The sequence below is a fragment of the Phyllobates terribilis genome, unplaced genomic scaffold (genome assembly GCF_046119375.1).
Source record: "Phyllobates terribilis strain yellow unplaced genomic scaffold, ASM4611937v1 Scaffold_11__3_contigs__length_659146591, whole genome shotgun sequence".
Lineage (NCBI taxonomy): Eukaryota > Metazoa > Chordata > Amphibia > Anura > Dendrobatidae > Phyllobates > Phyllobates terribilis.
Window position 1 is genome coordinate 87352656 of NW_027362771.1, and position 23015 is coordinate 87375670.

Consider the following 23015-nt stretch of genomic DNA (forward strand, 5'->3'; position numbering starts at 1 on the left):
CCAGAAAGTGAGACCGCCGGAATACAACTCGTTGTCTCTACATTATAATGCTCTCAGATGTCAAAAACCTGGTGACAGATTCCCTTTAACCCCTTCACGACCTTTAACGTACTCCTACATTATGGTTGGATATGGGTTCCCGACCTTTGACGTATGGGTACTACATGGCAATCATGTGGGGCACAGGAGCTGTGCACACATGATCGCCATCTGGAGCTCAGCTTAAAGAGGTTGTCCGACCCCAAATTCCAATTTTTTTTAAGCTAATCTGTGCTTTATAGTAATATACATCACCCCTCTAAATTTTGTTTTTTTGTCTCTGCCTTTAGTTCCTCCTGAATTTCACTTAATTCCCTGCACCCACCTGTTTACCTGTGGCTCTACCAAACTTGACAGCTGCCTGTGCTTCATTATCTAACCTCACAGCCAGCGCTAGCACAGTCCAGCCTCAGTGTCCAGCACCGCTCTCTGCACACTCATTGGCTGTCAGTAATCTGCCCCTGCGCTGACCTCTGTCATCACTCCAGTATTGGAAATAACAGAGCAGTGTCCTGAGTCCTCATCTGTCAATTCTTTTGTCAAATTTTCAATATTTTCATAAACAAATGCAAATTGTAACTGCCTGAAATACAATATGTCACAAAAAAATAGTCTCAGAATCACTTGGATATGTTGAAGCGTTCCAGAATTATTACCACTGGTCAGAATTGAAAAAAATTTCCTGGTCAGGGGGGTGAAGGGGTTTAAAGGTAATATAACTTATTACGAGGATAGTACAATGCTACCTACACCGGGATTAATGTCTTGTGTGGGCAAGATGACATGAGAATATTTAACCAGCAAGATGCGAACGTATATGCCACAACCGATTAAGCAATGTTCAGTGACAAAAAGGAAAAAGACAAATAAGACTGTACAGGCTTGTTCTACCCTGCCAAAAATACATAGGAGTGAAGAGCGTCTAGCCAAAACCAGTTTAGTAAAGAGAACAAACAAGGACTCTGGTGTCTAAAGTTCTATGACTGAAGCAAACATTTGCTATAATGCTCACTTGTTACTCGCTGTAAGATTAACGTAGAACAAAGCAGTTTAAACTAAAGTGATCTTTGGAAAATCTTTTTATTTCAGTAAACTTTTTGATGTCTGGTAAGGCAGCTCTCTGACATTGAGCTGTTTGTCAATGGACCAGCAGCTGTAAACCTCAGATATCTGCTCATATCTCTACTATACAGCCACGTTTCCTAAGCAAATGTAAGATTAGCCAAAGGGCACTAAAGTGAGTAAACGATGATATAATACATAGTTATGCTAAGTTATCCAGAGAGAGAGCTGTGACTTAGGCTATGTGCCCACGATGCAGAAATGCTCCGGATTTTTCCTGAGCGTTTCTGCATCTCCCCTGGCAGAAAAAACGCATGCGGATTGTACATGCGGATTGTACATGCGGATTGTACATGCGGATTGTACATGCGGATTGTACATGCGGATTGTACTTGCGTTTTTCCTGCCAGGGACATGCGGATGTGAAGCGTTCTTCACATGCATTTCTGCATGCGGGTTGTCAAGCGCTTTCCAAGCGATTTTAGCATCACTTGGAAAGTGCTTGTCAACTTGGTCACACTATATAAATCCATGCAAACGGCATGGATTTATATGGTGTGACCGAAAGAATGGTAAAAAATAAAAAATAAATATCATACTTACCTTCCGATGGCCCCCGGAGTCTTGCTTCGCTCCGTCCTGGCTGCCGGCAGAGCGCGGTACACTGAAGGACCTGCCGACGTCAGCATCGCGTGACCCGTCACATGACTATTACGTCAGCGCAGGTCCTTCAGTCCACCGCGATCTGTCGGCATGGGAGGATGAGAGCAGCGGGGGCCGTCAGAAGGTAAATTTAACATTTGTTTTTTATTTTATTTTTTTTTTTACAGGTTCTATGGTACCCGGGTCCGGAGGAGAGTCTCCTCTCCTCCACACCCGGGTACCATCAGCACATTAAACCGCATGGAATGCACATGTACAGATCCATTGATGCGGATTCCATGCGTTCCAATGCAAGTCAATGGCGGCGAAAACCCAGCGCTTCCGCAAAATTATTGATAGTGCTGCGTTTTTTTCCGCAATGATAATCCACAGCAGAAATTTCCGCAGCATGTGCACAGCACATGCGGATTATCATTGGGGAGCATGGCAGGTCTTCTACCAAGTGTTTTTTAAGCGTTTCTGCAGCATTTTTGCCGCTGCGGAAACGCTTAAAAAATGCATCGTGGGCACACAGCCTAATAGAAGGATTTCATGATTGGTTTTAGAGGAATGGATACCTCCCTTTGTTAGCTTACCATTATAGAGGACCTGTCACTGAATTTTTGTTTTCGCCACTTTTCCAAAGTTATGTCCCTTAATAATAAAGATGCAAATTTTCCATTTAACCAACTGGGTGTGTACTATAGAACTTCTGTTTTGATTGGCCAGCATCAGTGAAGAAAATGCAGACAGAGAAGTTCTGTGGTATATCCCAGTTAGTTAAAGGAAAATTTTGCACCATTTTTACTGAGTGGCATAGCTTTGGAATGGGGGGAGGGGTGCAGGAGGAAAAGGAAAACTGTTCCTGAATCAGTGGAGCAGCACCAATTGGAAACAGTTTAAAGTGAAAGGTGTCCTTTTCTGAGACTTGAACAGTAATGTCTTATCGTTAGGATAGACGACCAATGCTTTACAATCCCAAAGGCTCGTGTCAAACAGTAGAATTGTAAGGATTTTCAAGCTTGTGATATTGATGACCTATCCTTTATAACATATTTAATTAACTAGTAGCAGAGCTGCAGTTTTGACAATGGCCTATACTGCTCTATTCATTCTTTATATACAGATGCTGCCAGATCAGAAAACAGATGATTGGTGGAAGAACCGGGTGTCAGACCCCCCACTGATCTGATGTTGACCTATTCCAAGGATAGGTTATCAACTTCAAAATCTTGTGGACAACACCTTTAAGAGATTGTAGTATCTTTATTGTTACATAGAACGTTGTCTCGTCTCTAGGGCCCACTGTGTCCAATACTAAGCTCAGTTTCATTTGAATGGGTTAGGCCCCTGCCAATCATTCATTTAAAGGGATTTTCCCATGAACAAAAGTTGGTTTTAATCAAAAGATCTTGGAATAATAATAATTTCCACAATTGGATGTGTTTAAATAAAATGTTCCTGTGCTGAGATAATCTTATAAATGTGCCCCTGTGTACTGTGTAATGGCTGTGTCTGACCTTGTACGGAACATGTTCTGATCATACCACAGCTCCTGGGCAGGGGGGGAAGCAAAAGAATATACAGACATTACAGCAGGGGATCACAGCTGATACTTCTGGTTCTGGCTTGTATCCTAAGTCATGTGATAAGGCTCGTTAAAGGGTCACTATTGTCTTTTAGGATTATTACTTCCTGTAGGTGGCACTAGAGTTCTCAGAGGAGCATTGCAGCTTTAAAAGTCTCCTCACCGTGACATGCGTAACATGTCACTCTCTGCAAGGAGAAATGTTACCCCTTATATACAATATATGAAATAATTGCAATCTATATTTTCTACTGACTTTCTATATTACTAAATTGACTACTTTTTGGGGGCCTCAATATCTGTAAGCCTGTCTTTCCCAACTATAAGTCACTGTAGCCACATCAATACTGGTTCTAATGAGTTAATTCCTAATTATAAGACTGCATGAAAAAAGTCAGTGAGTTCAACAACAACTTGCAGCACAGAATTAGATTACCACTCCACAAAAGATCACTAGACACACCTCAACCATGTGAAAAACAGAAAAACAGCACCCACCAAGCAGCATTCATACCATGGAGCAGTTAGCATAGGTCAGCATCAAGCAAAGCTTCACATAGAGATGGCTGGAGAACTAGGTCTTTTCTCAGAGACATAGAGTTAATTCAAGCAGTGATATAATGATTAATAACTGCATAAAGAGTCTGTATGAGAGTACTCCAGCATTTTCCAGAAACACTCTTGCACACAGGCTGTGCTAGATGAGTCCCGTTCAATGCTGAACTCAACATAATCAATGCCATTAGAAACTTTGTTTTTTAAAGTATTTTTATTTTTTTACCAATGAAATTTATTAATGTAGAACATGGAACTTGGTTTACTTGAACACATTTGCTTCTGTGCTTCGATCAGTGTTTTTAAACAGGAAGAGTAAGGGCAAACCACAGAGCTGTTGCCAGCACATTCTTGTACATTTGTAACACAGGTACTTTAGATGCAGTGACACAGAAACACAGAGTAGCCAATACAGGGTTAATAAACAGGGGAGGTTTATGATAACAGGTTCAATCTCCACGCAGGAAGTAACAGGGGAAAATATGGGGAAAAACAAGGGAAGTAGAGGTAAAAGTCTATGACTGACAGTTCACAGTTTAACTAGATGTAGCAGAGTCGAACCGGTTGTAATCGACAGTTTTTACACTTAGCTGACTCTTATCCTTCACAAGCCAGTCGCTAGCTGATGCCGGTGTTGCTTTCTTCAGGCTTCACCGCCCAAACAATGCTCCATCTACTGGCGGTAGCGGGCTGTCTCCGGTTTTACCCGCTGAGCCTCTAGTCCATAACACGGCACCTCACGTGCTCCACGGAACCTGCGTCTCTTCTCCCTCTAGTCGGCTTGACTCCTCCGTAGAGATGAGCGGTGTTCGACTCAAACTGTTTGCCAATCTCAAATTCGAGCTGTTTTGGGCGGTGTTCGAGTCATTCGACGAACTCGAACGATTTGCAAAAAATTCGGCTGATCGAGGTTATGTGCGATAACTGTTCGTGCACCAAAAGCGTAACTGGATTTTTTCACAGCAATACTGTTAATCAATGTTAATAGATAGTTTCAGTGTAGAGTGGGCGGGGGGAGGGGCAGGGGATGGATCTCTGCAGAAATAATGCCGATCTCCATTTTTTTTTTCTTTCCCGCATTTACAGTGGGGAGGTGCAATCTGTCAGCCTATCAGCAGCGCACACACGCAGCGAAGTGCTTTTTTTTCACACAAGCAAGGGCATGTGTCATTGGCTGTGTATGTCACATGTCCTTGCTCTATAAGACCCAGCCATTTTCCCCGTCGCCACCATTTTCTCACTGCTGCAGCTGAGTGTTAGACGGCACCGCTGCTGCTGTGGGCGCTATACAGTATAACTGTGAATTGCGAGCGAATTTCCAGTTACATAGAGAGGATAGGTTTAGGGAGTAGGGACTAGTTCTAATTGCAGCCCTTTTGAGGGCTAGGTTACAGCAGTTCATAGCACTTTTGACCAGGCAGGTCTGTGCCAGTGCTGTGCAAGTGTTTTTCACAGCATTTGGCGAAATGTAGCTCAGCCAATCCTGTTGGGCCTACAGCAGTGTGTGTTAGTCATTGGAGTAGCCTATTTGTGTTGCAAGCTACACCACCTGTGTATCTAATACCAATTTTTTACTGCATCTAAGCCAGCCAATCCTTTTGGGCCTGTAGCAGTGTCTGGTAGTCAGTGGAGTAGCCGATCTGAAGCAAGCTACACCACCTGTGTATCTAATAACATTTTTTTACTGCATCTAACCCAGTAAATCCTTTTGGGCATAGTAGCAGTGTCTCGTAGTCAGCGGAGTAGCCCACCTGTGAAGGAAGCTACACCGCCTGTGTATCTAATTCTAATTTTTTACTGCATCTAACCCAGGAAATCCTTTTGGGCCTAGTAGCAGTGTCTGGTAGTCAGTGGAGTAACCCATCTGAAGCAAGTTACACCACCTGTGTATCTAATAACAATTTTTTACTGCATCTAACTCAATAAATCCTTTTGGGCATAGTAGCAGTGTCTCGTAGTCAGCGGAGTCGCCCACCTGTGAAGGAAGCTACACCGCCTGTGTATCTAATTCTAATCTTTTACTGCATCTAACCCAGGAAATGTTTTTAGGCCTAGTAGCAGTGTTTGGTAGTTAGTGGAGTATCCCATCTGAAGCAAGCTACACCACCTGTGTATCTAATAACAATTTTTTACTGCATCTAACCCAGTAAATCCTTTTGGGCATTGTAGCAGTGTCTCGTAGTCAGCGGAGTAGCCCACCTGTGAAGGAAGCTACACCGCCAGTGTATCTAATTCTAATTTTTTACTGCATCTAACCCAGGAAATCCTTTTGGGCCTAGTAGCAGTGTCTCGTAGTCATTGGAGTAGCCCAGCTGTGAAGCAAGCTACACCGCCTGTGTATCTAATAAAATTGTTTTACTGCATCTAACCCAGCCAATCCTTCTGGGCTAGTACCACAGTTTGGCCACTCAGCTCTGCTCGGTTTCCATCCATCGTTTTTTGTGCAAACAACTACAGAGTTGCCAATTAGTTAACCACCAAAATGAGTGGCAAAAGGCCTGCTGCTGGTGGAAAGAAGAATAGTCGTGTTGGAAAGGGAAAAAAAGGTTGTGTCCGTGGGGTAGGTGGTAAAGCAACAGTAACATCTGCAGAAGAAAGACCATCTTGCAGCCAAACTAAGATGTCTACTTCTTTTCGTGGACAATGTGATAGGATCCCTTTCTTACGGACATGCCCATTGCAACAAATTCCAGATGAGGCACAAAAACAGCAGGTGCTTCAACGGATATCAAGTGCTCCTTCAAGTGGGCTCTCCTCCACCTCAACTTCAACATCACAAATACTCCAGTCCTCAGAGGTGTCACCCTAATCGCACTTGCTTCCTCACAGCTCCCAGGTCTCCAGCTGCCCATCTGAGTATGGGGTAACACAGATGGTTGAGTCTGCAGAGCTGTTTACTCATACTATAGCCTGGGAATCAGAGGTCTGCTCCAGAGCTTCTCTGAATCCAGACGAGGAAATGATCTGCACTGATGCCCAGAATGTTTGAGTCGGATCCAGGCACAGATGAAGAAGGTTCTGAGCATAATGTAGACCCTCGTTCCCAAACTGTAACTCCTGTTGGTGGAGACAATGAGGAAGACGATGATGAGACTCAGATACCTGATTGGAGCGACAACTTGACTTTTCGGTCAGGGCAGGAAGAGGTTGGCTCTGAGGACGACGGGTGTGAGAACACACAGGGTGATGATGACGAGGTTGGAGATACCACGTACTGTCAACCCACAGTCAGCCAGTCGATGAGGTCAGCAGAGGAGGTGGAGGAGGATGCTAGTGACGACGAGGTTAGGTTGCGCCTTCCTGGACAGAGACGGAGTACTGGAAGCAAGTCAACAACTGCATCCTCAACCACAACTCTGCCTCTGACTACAAGTCGTGGTAGCTCTTCAGGTCGCATGGGCTCTAAGCCTTGCATAGCCTGGGCATTTTTTGAGATCGCAAAGGATGACCCAACTCGTGTTATCTGTAACATCTGTCACCAAAAGCTAAGTAGAGGCCAAAAAATCCATAGTTTGAGTACTTCATGCATGAACCGTCACATGGATATGAAGCATAAGTAGCAGTGGGAAGCTCACTGTGCTACAATGTGGCCTAGCGGGCCGGGCCAACCACCGTCTTCCCCATCTTGTGCATCCGCGGTCTCTTCATCCTCTGTGACTGGGGGGACAGCAGTCACACATGTTTTTGGACACAGACCTGCCACCTCTTTACCCGCAACAGCCAGTGTGATTGGCAGGTCGTCAGTTCATTTGGAAGTGGAAACACCTGCTGGTGTTGAGCGCTCTCCGACATCAAGAGCACCACCTTTGGATCAAGGCAACATAACATGTCCGCCTGCATCTTCCTCACAGACCGGCAGTTTGCCCGGGGACACCCTTCTCAACCCCGTCTAAGCACAACAGCCAGCCCTTGGTCCCTCAGATGTGGACAAGTAAAAGACCATTTCCTCCTAGCCATGACAAAGCTAAGAGGTTGAATTTCACCATCTGCAAGCTCTTGGCTACAGAAATGCTGCCTTTCTGCCTGGTGGACACAGAGGATTTTCGAGACCTTATGTCCGTCGCAGTGCCCCATTACCAGATGCCCAGTCGCCACTACCTCTCAAAGAAAGCTGTGCCTGCGCTACACCAGCATGTCGCACACAACATCAGCGCTTACTTGAGAAACTCTGTGTGTGACAGGGTGCATTTCACCACAGACACTTGGACGAGTAGGCATGGACAGGGGCATTACATGTCGCTGACTGGGCACTGGGTAACTATGGTGACAGCAGGACAAGGGGCTGCTGTCCAAGTCTTGCCGTCCCCACGAGTTGTGCATCATCCTTTTATCTAGAAGTTCCTCCACTGCTTCTGCCTCCTCAACCTCCTCTCGGTCCTCCACCTGCACCCAAAGCCTGTCTGGTAATGCCACCTGCGTTCTAACTGAGCAGAAGGAATCCTGCACACCTCCTTACTATGCTGGCAGCCGGGCTCAATGGCATCAGGCGGTGTTTACTTTGAAATGGCTGGGAAATGTGAGTCACACAGCTGAGGAGTAGTGGTCAGCTCTGGAGACCTAGTTTCATGAATGGTTGTCTCCACTGAACCTGCAGCCAGTGAAGTCTGTGTGCGACAAGGCTGCAAACCTGGGTGCAGCCCTTCGCCGGGGCAATGTCACACACGTGCCTTGTATGGCTCACGTGTTGAACCCGGTTGTAAAGCAATTTTTAGCCCACTATCCTGGACTAAATGGCCTTCTGCAGAGGGCATGGTTGCTGTGTGCTCACTTTGCATCCCGCAGCTCAACGACTTACATCTCTACAGAAGTCGTTGGGCCTGCCAGTTCACCGGCTGAAATGCGATGTGCTGACACGATGGAATTCAACTCTGCACATGTTGCAGTGACTGTGGCAGCACCGACGAGCCCTGGTGCAATACGTTATGATGTATAGCCTGGGCCAACGAGATCCAGAGGTGGGGCAAATCACGCTGCAGGAGTGGTCTCAGATCAGGGACCTATGCACCCTTCTGCACAGTTTTGAAATGGCGACGAAGAAGTTTAGTGCTGACGATGCCATTATCAGCATGACTATTCTGGTCATTTACATGCTGGCGAACACTTTAAACAGTATTCAGAGTCAGGTGGTGGGACAAGAAGAAGGGGAGGTAGTACAGGAGGAGTCGTTTGCGGAAGGGATAACATCTCCAAGATCCAGACGGTCGGCAGCACCAAGGCGGCAGGCATGGGAGGGTGGGGGAAAGGGATTAACGAGGGCGCATGGTAGCAGCCAAACTGTTGAGGAAGGTGCAGGAGCTGAGGAAGAAGTGGAGGACGAACTGGCAATGGGCATGGAAGACTCATCAGATGAAGGAGACCTTGATCACATTTCTGTTGTGCGAGGTTGGGGGGAGAGGGCAGAGGAAGGAAGCATAATTCTTACTTCGCCACCAACACAAAAAGGACTTGGTCCTCCTGGATGCGCAAGACACATGAGTGCCTTCTTGCTGCACTACCTGCAACATGACCCTAGGATTGTCAGAATTCAAAGTAATCCCGACAACTGGGTTGCCACACTCTTAGATCCCCGGTACAAAAGTAAATTTGCCAAAATAATTCCTGCCATGGAAAGGGATTCACGCATGCAGGAGTATCAGCAGAGGCTGTTACAGAATCTTACATCTGCTTTTCCACAAAACACCAGTGGTGCACATAGTGAATCTCACAGGAGTATCTCCAAGTGAACATCGAAGCCATGACTGTGTGACTGGACTCTTGCTCATTTTGGGCTTCCAATCTGGAAAAATGTCCTGAGCTCGCCACTCACGCCTTGGAGATCTTGTCGTGCCCCGCATCCAGGGTTCTCTCTGAACATGTGTTCAACTCTGCTGGTGGTGTGCTGACAGATAAACGCATGTGGGTGTCCACTGGGAATGTAGACAGACTCACGTTCATAAAGATGAACAAATCATGGATCCGCAAGGACTTTTTTACCCCTGTGTCATCCTGGGGAGGCTAAAAGCTTGATGATTTTGGAAAATCACCTCACCAACCATTTTAAGCAACTCTGGGGCAATTGATGCCACTTAAGTGGTGCCTGTGCCACAATTTTTGGAAAAAATGGAGACTCTTTTTGGAGTCCCCGTACTGTGTTTTACATGACGTTGGCATCGTCAATTCCAGGTGGGTCGGGTCGCTCCCGCCCCCCTTTTAACCGTAAGAAACTACATACACTATGGCTTGGGGTAACACATATGGTTGAGTCTGCAGAGCTGTTTACTCATACTATAGCCTGGGAATCAGAGGTCTGCTCCAAAGCTTCAGTGTCTGCTAGTCAGCGTAGTAGCCCAGCTGTGAAGCAAGCTACATCGCCTGTGTATCTAATAACAATTTTTTACTGCATCTAACCCAGCCAATCATTTTGGGCTAGTAGCAGTGTCTCGTAGTCAGCAGAGTAGCCCATCTGAAGCAAGCTACACCACCTGTGTATCTAATAACAATTTTTTATTGCATCTAACCCAGGAAATAATTTTGGCCTAATAGAAGTGTATCGTAGTCAGCGGAGTAGCCCTTCTGAAGCAAGCTACACCGCCTTTGTATCTAATAACATTTTTTAACTGCATCTAGCCCAGGCAATACTTTGGGCCTAGTAGTAGTGTCTGCTAGTCAGCGGAGTAGCCCAGCTGTTAAGCAAGCTACACAGCCTGTAGATCTAATTACAAATTTTTAACAGCATCTAGCCCAGGCAATACTTTGGGCCTAGTAGCAGTGTCTGCTAGTCAGCGGAGTAGCCCAGCTGTTAAGCAAGCTACACCGCCTGTTGATCTAATTACAAATTTTTAACTGCATCTAGCTCAGGCAATACTATGGGCCTAGTAGCAGTGTCTGCTAGTCAGCGGAGTAGCCCAGCTGTTTTGCAAGCTACACCACCTGTAGATCTAATTACAAATTTTTAACTGCATCTAGCCCAGGCAATACTTTGGGCCTAGTAGCAGTGTCTGCTAGTCAGCGGAGTAGCCCAGCTGTTATGCAAGCTACACCACCTGTAGATCTAATTACAACTTTTTCACTGCATCTAGCCCAGGCAATACTTTGGGCCTAGTAGCAGTGTCTGCAAGTCAGCGGAGTAGCCCAGCTGTTAAGCAAGCTACACCACCTGTGACACTCAGTCAAGAGCATCGGGGAGGGGCCCCAAGGCAAAGGGGCGGGGACTGGCGGTAGCACGCCTTGCGACGGACCGCCAAGCTCGATCCTTATAAAAGCTTTTTAACTGCAGCTGCTTTAGTGGACGCTACTGGAGCTGGAATTACCGTGGCTGCTGGCACCAGACTTGCCCTGCAATAGATCCTTGTAAAAGGATTTAAAGTGTACTCATTCAAGTAACAGAGCTTAGACCGGCCTCCACCGCGGGGTGTCTCGACCCACCAGCGGACAGGCACCAGTATTGGGAGAGGGGGGCTGGCCGTCAGGGCCCACCGCCGCTCTGGCACAAACCCGGCATCACGGAGGTCGCACGGGCAGGAACGGCCTGGCCATGTCGCCTTCGCACTCCAGCGTAGTCCCTCTGCCCGCTCGCACCCGTATCCTCAAAAGGATGCGCAAGCGGCTTTTCTTCCCAGGGCTGTTCCCTGCCCAGCAGGAATGTGGGGGAGCTCAGGTCGGCCTTCCACCATACTCCCTTACCTCCCTCGCCCTCTTTCCTTCTTCCGTTCTCCATCTAACCCCTCGGCTCTGTGGTGTCCGCTCTCCCTCCAGCTCTCTCCTTCTCACAGGTGGACTACCACGTGTATTCACACTGTGGCGAATCTTTTGGGCCCAGGCATAAGAAGTCGTCGAGGTAATGGATAATATGTGCCCCCTTAGAAATGTCCATGACGACCCCTTCGAGGAAGCAACTAAATGCCTCAAATAGTGAGCAGGATATGGAGCACCCCATGGGCAAACAGTGATCTATATAGTATGCTCCTTCCCAGAAGCAGCCCAATAGGCGGACAGTATTTGGAGACACAGGAAGTAAGTAACCGGAATGCCCCCTCGATGTCTGTTTTGGCCATTAGGGTGCCCCTTCCCAACTTCTTGACCCGCCTGATTGCCTTGTCAAAGGAGGTACAGTATATTCTACTTTGCTTGGTTCAGCGTCGATGTTGTCGTTTACTGACGTGCCCCTTGGATATGACAAATGGTGGATTAGTCCGAATGTATTGGGTTCCGTTTTTGGCCCGACTCCTAACGGGGATACCACTACGTCTTGTAAGGAAAGTGTTCTGAATGGAACCGCCATTCTACCTAAAGATATTTATTTTTTTAATTTTCTTGTCACGACGTCTGGGTGTTGGTAGGCTGATTTTTGATTTTTACTCCAGCCTTTCTTGATTTTAGAAGGGCATGACATGCCAATATCTGTGTCTCCTCCTCCTTTTACTCCTCCACCTCTTTTCTTTTCGCATGACTATATGTACTTGTCACTTTTCCATGTGTTAGTTGTGTCTTCTGAGCAGTTTGTCAGCTTTTGGACACCTTTGAAGGTGTTTTCTATGTGTTTTCTATGTGTTTCTATGTGTTTTTTTTGCCTGCCATTGGTTTTAACGGTGTTCGACGGTGTTCGACGAACCGTTCGGCGAACATGCCGGTGTTCAACGAACCGAACCCGAACACTACGGGGGTGGCTCAACACTACTCCTCCCGTCTACTGCTCTCTGATCTTGCTCCAAGTACTGGAGCCAAGAGCCTGGACCCTCTCACAGTGCTCTCCTGAGCGGGACTCTCCTACCGCTCTCCCGCACAAAAGTCCTCGTCTCCCCCTCTCTCTAGCCACGCCACCAGTTTCCTGGTCACCTGACCTCCCAGCTCTCACTCTGGACATGCCCCCAGCTTCCCAGTCACCTGACTCCTGTGCTCGCAGTCTGTCTTCCCCCTGCAACCAGAGGTACGGCCCCGGCAGTTCCGGATCCCTTGTTCTGAAAGTACTTACACCCCAGTCTTCCCCCTTACACATTCTTGCTATCATAAAGCCTCATATATCTGTATATCCGTAGTGCCGTTTATATGTCATGTGTCAACCTAGTCATGTTCAGCAGTGCTGTCTGTACACAGGTTTATTCAAATAGTTGGGCTATCGAGCAGTGCCTGGGGACCAACCACTGAACAGACGTATAGAACCACATTCTTTCTATATGGATCAAGGAACACAATGATTGATTCCCACCTAACATCAATTGAGTCTCTGACCATTTCACAAAAGAGGAAATGTATCATTGCTGCTAGAATCCGCTTTAGCACAGTGAATTACAGCCAGTCAGGATTATAAAGAAAGAGGATCTTTCCTATTATAAAGTGAGCCTTTTTATTTATTGTGTTTATTATTTTACCCGTGGCCGTAGTTCACTGCAGGATTAGCCCTGATCATAATGTGACTACGTAAAGCGATCCAAAAATTTTCTGTCACATGGTGGGACTGTGTAACTTGGCAGGTCTGTGGAAGTGAGGTTGCATCAGGGGGATAAGCTATCTTCATGATACACTGTTCTATAAATATGACACAAATGCTGCTCTATCTGGAATCGTAACTTGAAACTAATTAAATTACTGTTTGCATGGGGAATTTATAGGAAAAATGACTGAACTTAGAAGGCATTGCGTTTTTGCTGTGTTTTTTTTTTCTTCAGGAAAACCTGCTCTCTTGGCAAAAAAAGAAGTAGTGTCAAAAACGCAGGTTTTGGTGCATTTTTCAGGATCCCAAAGTTCAGCTTTGCTTCTACCACAGAAGCATGAACACAGGTCACCAATTGCACTGCATTGAGTTTGTAGGACACTGTTTACTTTTAAACTTTGGTCTGCCATTCAGTTGTTCAGGCATTGTTTAATTTCACACTTCGATCAGCCAATGTTAAATTTGTACACATCACTAATTTAATTAACCCCTTAGTGACTGAGCCAATTTTGACCTTCATGACCAAGCCAAATTTTACAATTCTGACTACTGTCACTTTATGAGGTAATAACTCTGGAATGCTTCAATGGATCCCACTGATTCTGAGACTGTTTTTTTCGTGACATATTGTACTTCATGATAGTGGTAAAATTTCTTCGATATGACTTGCGTTTATTTGTAAAAAATGGAAATGTGGCGAACATTTTGAAAACTTTGCAATTTTCAAACTTTGAATTCTTATACCCTTAAATCAGAGAGATATGTCACATAAAATAGTTAATAAATAACATTTTCCACATGTCTACTTTACATCAGAGCAATTTTTGAAACAAAGTTTTTTTTGTTGTTAGGAAGTTGAGTTAAAATTGACTGGTGATTTCTCATTTTTCCAACAAAATTTACAAAACCATTTTTTTAGGGGCCACATTACATTTGAAGTGAATTTGAGGGGTCTATATGACAGAAAATAACAAAAAGCAACACCATTATAAAAACTGCATCCCTCAAGGTGCTAAAAACCACATTAAGGAAGTTTATTAACCCTTCACGTACTTCACAGGAACTGAAGCAACGTGGAAGGAAAAAATAAACATTTAACTTTTTTTCACAAAAATTTTACTTAAGACACAATTTTTTTTATGTTTACAAGGCTATCAAAAGAAATGGACCACAAAATGTGTTGTGCAATTTCTCCTGAGCATGCTGATACCCCATATGTGGGGGAAAACCACTGTTTTGGTGCACGGGAGGGCTCGGAAGGGGAAGGAGTGCCATTTGACTTTTGGAACTCAAAATTTACTGGAATCGAGAGCGGACTCCATGTCGGGTTTGGAGAGACTCTGATGTGCCTAAACAGTGGAAAACTTCCACAAGTGACCCCATTTTCGAAACTACACCACTCAAGGATTTTATCCAGGCATAAAGTGAGCATTTTGAACCCACAGGTATGACACAAAATTTGATAAGATTAAGTTATCATATTGAAAAAGTTAATTTTTTTCACAAAAATCTTGCTTTAGCCCCAAATTTCTCCCTTTTGCAAAAGGTAACACCGAAAAGTGGACCCCACAGTTTGATACCCACTTTGATACCCCACATGCAGTCAAAAAGTTGTGTTTGGACAAACAGCAGAGCTCGGAGCGGAAAGAGCAATATTTGAATTTTGGAACACAAATTGGCTGAAATAGATTGCGGGAAACATGTTTCATTTTCAGGGCCCCTAAGGTACCCAAACAGCATAAGCCCCCCACAACTCACCCCATTTTGGAAATAATAATGAGGATTTTGAACCCAAAAGTACTACACGTTTGATAACATTAGGTAGTCATATTGAATACGTCGTCATTAGTGTTTAGAGCAAGTGCTCGCTGCCCGAAATTGCATTATGTGCTTGGTTATGCACCAAGTATCACCGGTGCTTAATTGACATGCTTGCATCTCCGCCCCACATGTTTTGCGGTTGTTAGATAGGAAAAAAAAACATGCAGGGTTTGCCTGTGTATGGCAGGCAATCTCAGCATTTTTTTTGGATGTCTAACAGCCGTGAAACATGTGGGGCGGAGACTCAAGCATGTCACTTGAGGACCTGGAATATTCGGTGCATACCCGAGCACTCAATGGAAACTCAAGCAGCGAGCACTTGCTCTCAACAATAGTTGTCATATCGTCATCATTTTTTTTTTTTAACTTTTGAAAAAAAAACAATGCAAACCCCAACCCTAACCATAATTGCAACCCCAAGCCTAACCCTAACATAACCCTAACCCAAAAACAATCCTAACCCTAACCATATCCCTAACACAACCCTAACCGTAACCCTAAGAAACCCCTAACCCTAACACAACACTAACCCCAACCGTAACCCTAACACAACCCTAACCCTAACACAACCCTAACCCTAATACAACTCTAACCCTACCCCTAACCTTAACACAACCCAAACCCCAACCCTACCCCTAACCTTAACACAACCCTAACCCCAACCCTAACTGCAAAGAATGAATTTTTAGTTTATTTTATATTTTTTATATGACTAAGGGCATATATACCCAGTACATACCTGGGATCAACTAACGATATAATATGTCTGATGATGAATTTCAGCATTCCTAATACTTTGTTTCGCTGGTGATGCCCACAGACATGCAAATCTGGCTTAATTCATTTTTGTCTAATTTGAAGTCAATAGAGATTATTGGATTGATCTGCAAAGAATCAACTTTGAGTTGAATTTCCTGAAATTTGCAGATCAATCCAATAATAAATCAATCCAATAATAATTTGCAGGTCCCTGCAAATTTGAAGCTTTAAAGTTATTTCACGCAGATTGGTCACATACGAACAGCCCAGAGCCATTTTACCCACAGCTGAAGAGCCACAGAGCCATCAGAACAGTCAGCATAAAAGATGGGGGCCAGCCAAGTAGCACCATTTTATGTTTTTTGTTTTAGAACTGTTTTAATAGTAGAATTTAATAGCAATATGCGCTGGGACAATAATGCTACCTGTTACCGCAAAATATTTTCTGTACACATACAGTGGGGAAAATAAGTATTTGCTACACTACCGATTTTGCTAGTTTTCCCACCTACAAAGAATGGAGAGGTCTGTAATTTTTATTGTAGGTACACTTCACCTGTGACAGATTCTTAAAACAAAATCCAGAAAATCACAGTGTATGATTTTTACATAATTAATTAGCATTTTATTGCATGGAATAAGTATTTGATACAATAGAAAAACAGAACTTAATATTAGGTACAGAAACCTTTGTTTGCAATTACAGAGGTCAGACATTTCTTGTAGTTCTTAACCAAGTTTGCAAACAATGCAGCAGGGATTTTAGCCCACTCCTCCATACAAATTTTGTCCAGATCTTTCAGGTTTCAGGGCTGTTGCTGGGAAACATTGAGTTTCAGATTTTTCCAAAGATTTTCTATTCCGTTTAGTCTGAAGACTGGCCAGGACCTTGAAATGCTTCTTACGGAGCCACTCCTTAGTTGCCCTGGTTGTGTGTTTCGGGTCATTGTCATGCTGGAAGACCCAGCCATGACCCATATTCAATGCTCTTACAGAGGGAAGGACGTTGTTGGCCAAAATCTTGCGATATATGACCCCATCCATCCTCCCTTCAATACGGTGCAGTCACCCTGTCCCCTTTGCAGAAAAGCAACCCCAATGTATAATGTTTCCCCCATCATGATTTATTGCTGGGACTGTGTTCTTCAGGTTGTGCTCATCCTTCTTCCTCCAAACTTGGTGAGTGGAGTTGATACCAAAAAGTTCTCCCATGCCTCCTCTGGATCATCCACATGGTCATTGGTGAACTTCAAACGGGTCAGGACATGTGTTGGCGTGAGCAGGGGAACCTTGTGTGCCCTGCAAGATTTTAATCCATGATGACATAGTGTGTTACTAACAGTAATGTTTGAGACAGTGGTCCCAGCTCTCTTCAGGTCATTGACCAGGTCCTCCCAAGTAGTTCTGGGCTGATTCCTGACCTTTCTCAGAATCATCCTTACCCCACTAGGCAAGACCTTGCATGGAGCCCCAGACCAAGGAAGATTGACAGTCATCTTGTGTTTCTTCCATTTTCTAATAATTGTGCCAAACAGTTGTTGCCTTCTCACCAAACTGCTTGCCTATTGAACTGTAGCCCATCCCAGCCTTGTGCATGTCTATAATTTTGTCCCTGGTGTCCTTAGACAGCTCTTTGGTCTTGGCCATGGTGGAGAGATTGGAGTGTGATTGAGTGTGGGGACAGGTGTCTTTTATACAGGTAACGAGTTCAAACAGGTGCAATTTAATGCAGGTAATGAGTGGAGAGTAGGAGGGCTTCTTAAAGAAAAACTAACAGGTCTGTGAGAGACAAAATACTTGCTGGTTTGTAGGTGATCAGATTCATGTAATAAAATGCAATTTAATTACAATGTGATTTTCTGCTTTTTATTTTTAGATTCTGCCTCTCACAGTTGAAGTGTACCTACGATAAAAATTACACACCTCTCCATTATTTGTAAGTGGGAAAACTTGCAAAATCGGCAGTTAATCAAATGCTTATTTCCCCCACTGTACCTCCCTAGTAACAAGGGTAGGGATAAATTAAAAATAAAAACTTGAACCAAGAAAGGTTAAAGTTTTACCACTGTGTTACTAGTTTAACAACCGCAGAACAATACTAATGTCTGTTGCCGCAAATTACTTACTGCACGTGTACCTAACAAACAATGTAGCATTCTGGGTAAGGTTTTTTAGTCATGTGGCATGACAGCATTTTTTAAAAAAAAGATATTTGAAAACATTACACATATGATTTTACATTTTTTCATACCTGTTTGACTATACAATTTGGCAACCATACACCCCACAACTGTACTGTGGGCTGTTGCTGCATTTTGAGACCATGTTGTTACCTCCTGCCATCTGTTCTTCTTATGTGTTTATTTTTGGGTAGCAGGCATTAATTGTTAGGAATCATGGTTCTGTGCTCCCACCTGGGAATAGAACAGGTCCAGTGTTGTGCTACTCTGGTTGCAGGTGCCGCCATTGTCCTGACCCTGGAGGCGGAGTTACTGCGCATGTACAGAGACTGTCCCAATGTTGTGGGGTGTCGCGTTCTTGTGTTGTGGGATGGGTGGGGATGCGGGACATCATGTCTTTCACTGATTTCACAGGTTGCCAGGCAACGCAGGACATTGCTTTGTCTGATACTAAGCAGTAGTGGAATTGTGTTCATTTTGCTGTACAGGCTAGCAGGGAGTGGCTGTCTGGGGATGATTGGGAGGTATTCAACACCTGATCATTAGGCGGGCTATATAATCCTGCTCCCTGCTCAATGCCTTGCTGTTTATTGCAATTACTATGTGCATGGTGGTGAGTGGTGCTAGCATTAGGTTTTGCTAACTTTTCAGGGGTTTGTCTCATTTTCTCTTCTTGGGGTTCTTGTAGAGGTATTGACATGGTTCTTTACTGGGCACCGGTAACGTCACCAGACGCCAGCTGTCCGGCGACAGTGGGCTTGGGAAGGGCTCTGCCAAAGTCCTTCTTCCATTTATTGGGATCTGGGTGAAGAGTATTTCCGGCCCTCAAGGGCTTGCGCCAAGTGCGTCTGTGGCTGCGCCTTTGCTGGTTTTGTACCAGTCTTGCTGGGTCCCTCTGCAAAGCGCATAACATTAATTTACTTTAACAAAACTTTTAAATACAAATTATTTGAACAAATTGAGACATTTAACAGTGAAGGTCTGTTTTGGCACATCTGTTTAATTGTCAAATTGGAAACACATATACACTGCTTCAATATTACAGGTAGCCTTCTTGGCTGTTACGTGGCTCCTGCCTTGCATTTATGGTTGATTGCATAGTTTTCCAGGGTTGGTTAAATGTTGCTGGTAACACACTTTGGTAAAGGACTTAAACGTTATACTTGTGGCCAAACTGTATGTACAACCAAAATGTGGCACTAGCAATGGACGTGGTACTGTCAGACAAAAAATACTTTCCATACCACAGCGAAAAATGTCAGAGCCACTAGCAGCAGCACCACAAGCACTTTTGGTTGCAACCATTTCAGCAGTAATACAAAACGCAGGTCACATTTGACCTCCCTTTTTTATGGCAAGCATGTCAGTGGGAGGAAGTAAAGGGTAAAGTGAAATATCTGTCACATCGCTTGTCAGTCACAGCAGAATAATGTAGTCTCTGACAGCTACACCATCAGTCTGAATCAGTGTTCTGCCGAGTCCTCCTCTGCCACAATAATGCTTAATGTTGTACAGAGTGGAATTTCCATTCAATTACACCTGTTTCTGTTCTGTCCCTTAGCCCCTAACCCACAAAACCCTGGAGGCTAAGTAAAATACTACATGAGAACAACTTATTTCAGTTAATTTATTGAAAGAGATGAATAGTTAGACATGAGGCCAAAGGAGATAATGGATTCAATTTTAATGCCAAGCTGTATTGCCATGGTGTTAAGGGCGCTGGCAATGGTAGTAGCATTCTGAATCAGGGCGGATCTCGAGTTGAGAATCAGGCAGTGAGTGAGGTGAACAAGGAAGGGGGCGAGGAGCTCTGACCACTTTCCAAACAGAGGCATCTGTCAGTTGTATCCAGGCAAAAAGATCATCTGGAGCAAAATCTGATTGTTCTTCAGTCAGTTCTGGAGCAGGTGATGTCACGACTGTTGTTGGTGTAGGAGACTGAAATCTGTGGTGGTGATTCCTATGTGCTGGCATCTCGGATGTGGGACTTATTTTCCATGTTGCCTAAGGAACAATCTAATGCAAAGAGCAGGCTTTTCTGTTCGAAATAAGTGAGGTACAGTATATCCGGGCTCACATGGGCTAGGAACTACGTCATTACGTCAGTACATGAAACGGAATCAACTGTTCATGTGGAAAAAGCAAACTGTGCAGCAAGCTGAGCAAAGCTCAAACTGTCCTCCTTCTTCTCCTCGTGACTGTGTTTCTGGTAACCAGTCGTACCCGCAATTATTGCCTTCTCAGTATCATGAGCCCCATAATCATCCTCATTAGTGTTGAGCGAGCATGATCGACACTGCTCATTACTCGGGCGGGAGCTCGGGTCTCCGCCCTGCACGTTTGGTGCTCTTTACAGAGCCAATGAACATGCAGGGATTGCCAGCCAGTCACTATAATGCCGCAGCCATGTTGTTTGTGGGCATTACAGTGATTGGCTGGCCGCACAGCGTCATCTCGAGTGTTTAAAACCGGCCGCCGCCATCTTGGACACAGTCGCTCCAGATCAGACAGTGTAGGGTCAGTGCTGCTGAACTAGGGAGAGCTTTATCCTGCAAAATAGTTAGTGTAGGGTCTCTAAAGCCTGCCAAATCAAACAAACAGTCCTTCTCAGGACTAATATCCATCTCAGATATCAGGCAGGCAGGCTGTATAGGAAACGCAGTGGTTATACCAGCAAACGCTGCATTACAGTCCTGTGTGCTCCTGTTGGTCAAATTGCTAGACTTATCCCCCGGTCTCAGGGGCCAGGAAAAATACTTTTTTTTTTCATCTAAATCCTTTTTTTTTTCCCCTCAGTCAGACTGTACAAATACGCGTCTTATTAACCTTTTGGTATCCCCCCCCCCAAAAAAAAAAATTGAGTGTGTCTGTGACTGTTCAGACATCAATATATCTGTTTAAAAGAGTCTGGTGTAGGCCAGAAAAATATAACTGTGGTTTTGCAGTATCACGGGTCAAATCTCTGTATTATCCTGCTTTTGGCAGTTTTTGCCGTAAAAAAAACTGTAATAGTATCTCCCTGACTGGTCAGACACCAATATATCTGTTTAAAAGATTATGGTGTATGCCACATAACTATAACTGTGGTTTTGCAGTTCCATGGGTCAAATCTCTGTATTATTCTGCTTTTGGCATTTTTTGCTGTAAAAAAAACTGTAATAGTGTCTCCCTGACTGGTCAGACACCAATATATCTGTTTAAAAGATTATGGTGTACGCCACATAACTATAACTGTGGTTTTGCAGTTCCACGGGTCAAATATCTGTATTATCCTGCTTTTGGCATTTTTTGCCACAAAAAAAAACTGTAACAGTGTCTCCCTGACTGGTCAGACACCAATATATCTGTTTAAAAGAGTCTGGTGTAGGCCAGGGAAATAGAACTGTGGTTTTGCAGTTCCATGGGTCAAATCTCTGTATTATCCTGCTTTTGGCATTTTTTGCCGTAAAAAAACTGTAATAGTGTCTCCCTGACTGGTCAGACACCAATATATCTGTTTAAAAGATTCTGGTGTACGCCACATAACTATAACTGTGGTTTTGCAGTTCCACAGGTTAAATCTCTGTATTATCCTGCTTTTGGCATTTTTTGCCATAAAAAAAAACAGTAATAGTGTCTCCCTGACTGGTCACCCACCAATATATGTTTAAAAGTGTCTGGTGTAGGCCAGAGAAATAGAACTGTGGTTTTGCAGTTCCACGGGTCAAATCTCTGTATTATCCTGCTTTTGGCATTTTTTTACGTAAAAAAAAACAGTAATAGTGTCTCCCTGACTGGTCAGACACCAATATATCTGCTTAAAAGATTTTGGTGTACGCCACATAACTATAACTGTGGTTTTGCAGTTCCACGGGTCAAATCTCTGTATTATCTTGCTTTTGGCATTTTTTGCCATAAAAAAAACTGTAATAGTGTCTCCCTGACTGGTCAGACACCAATATATCTGTTTAAAAGAGTTTGGTGTAGGCCACGTAACTATAACTGTGGTTTTGCAGTTCCACAGGTCAAATCTCTGTATTATCCTGCTGTTGGCATTTTTTTGCCGTAAAAAAACCCAGTAATAGTGTCTCCCTGACTGGCCACACACCAATATATCTGTTTAAAAGATTCTTGTGTACGCCGCATAAGTATAACTGTGGTTTTGCAGTTCCACAGGTCAAATCTCTGTATTATCCTGCTTTTGGCATTTTTTGCCGTAAAAAAAAACTGTAATAGTGTCTCCCTGACTGGTCAGACACCAATATATCTGTTTAAAAGAGTCTGGTGTAGGCCACATAACTATAACTGTGGTTTGGCAGTTCCTCGGGTCAAATCTCTGTATTATCCTGCTTTTGACATTTTTTGCCATAGAAAAAAACAGTAATAGTGTCTCCCTGACTATCTAGACACCAATATATCTGTTTAAAAGACTCTGGTGTACGCCACATAACTATAACTGTGGTTTGGCAGAACCACGGGTCAAATCTCTGTATTATCCTGCTTTTGGCATTTTTTGCCGTAAAAAAAAAACTGTAATAGGGTCTCCCTGACTGGTCAGATACCAATATATCTGTTTAAAAGAGTCTGGTGTAGGCCACATAACTATAACTGTGGTTTAGCAGTTCCACGGGTCAAATCTCTGTATTATCCTGCTTTTGACATTTTTTGCCATAGAAAAAAACAGTAATAGTGTCTCCCAGACTGGCTAGACACCAATATATCTGTTTAAAAGACTCTGGTGTACGCCACATAACTATAACTGTGGTTTTGCAGAACCACGGGTCAAATCTCTGTATTATCCTGCTTTTGGCATTTTTTGCCTTAAAAAAAACAGTAATAGTGTCTCCCTGACTGGTCAGACACCAATATATCTGTTTAAGAGTCTGGTGTAGGCCAGAGAAATAGAACTGTGGTTTTGCAGTTCCATGGGTCAAATCTCTGTATTATCCTGCTTTTGGCATTTTTTGCCATAAAAAAAACT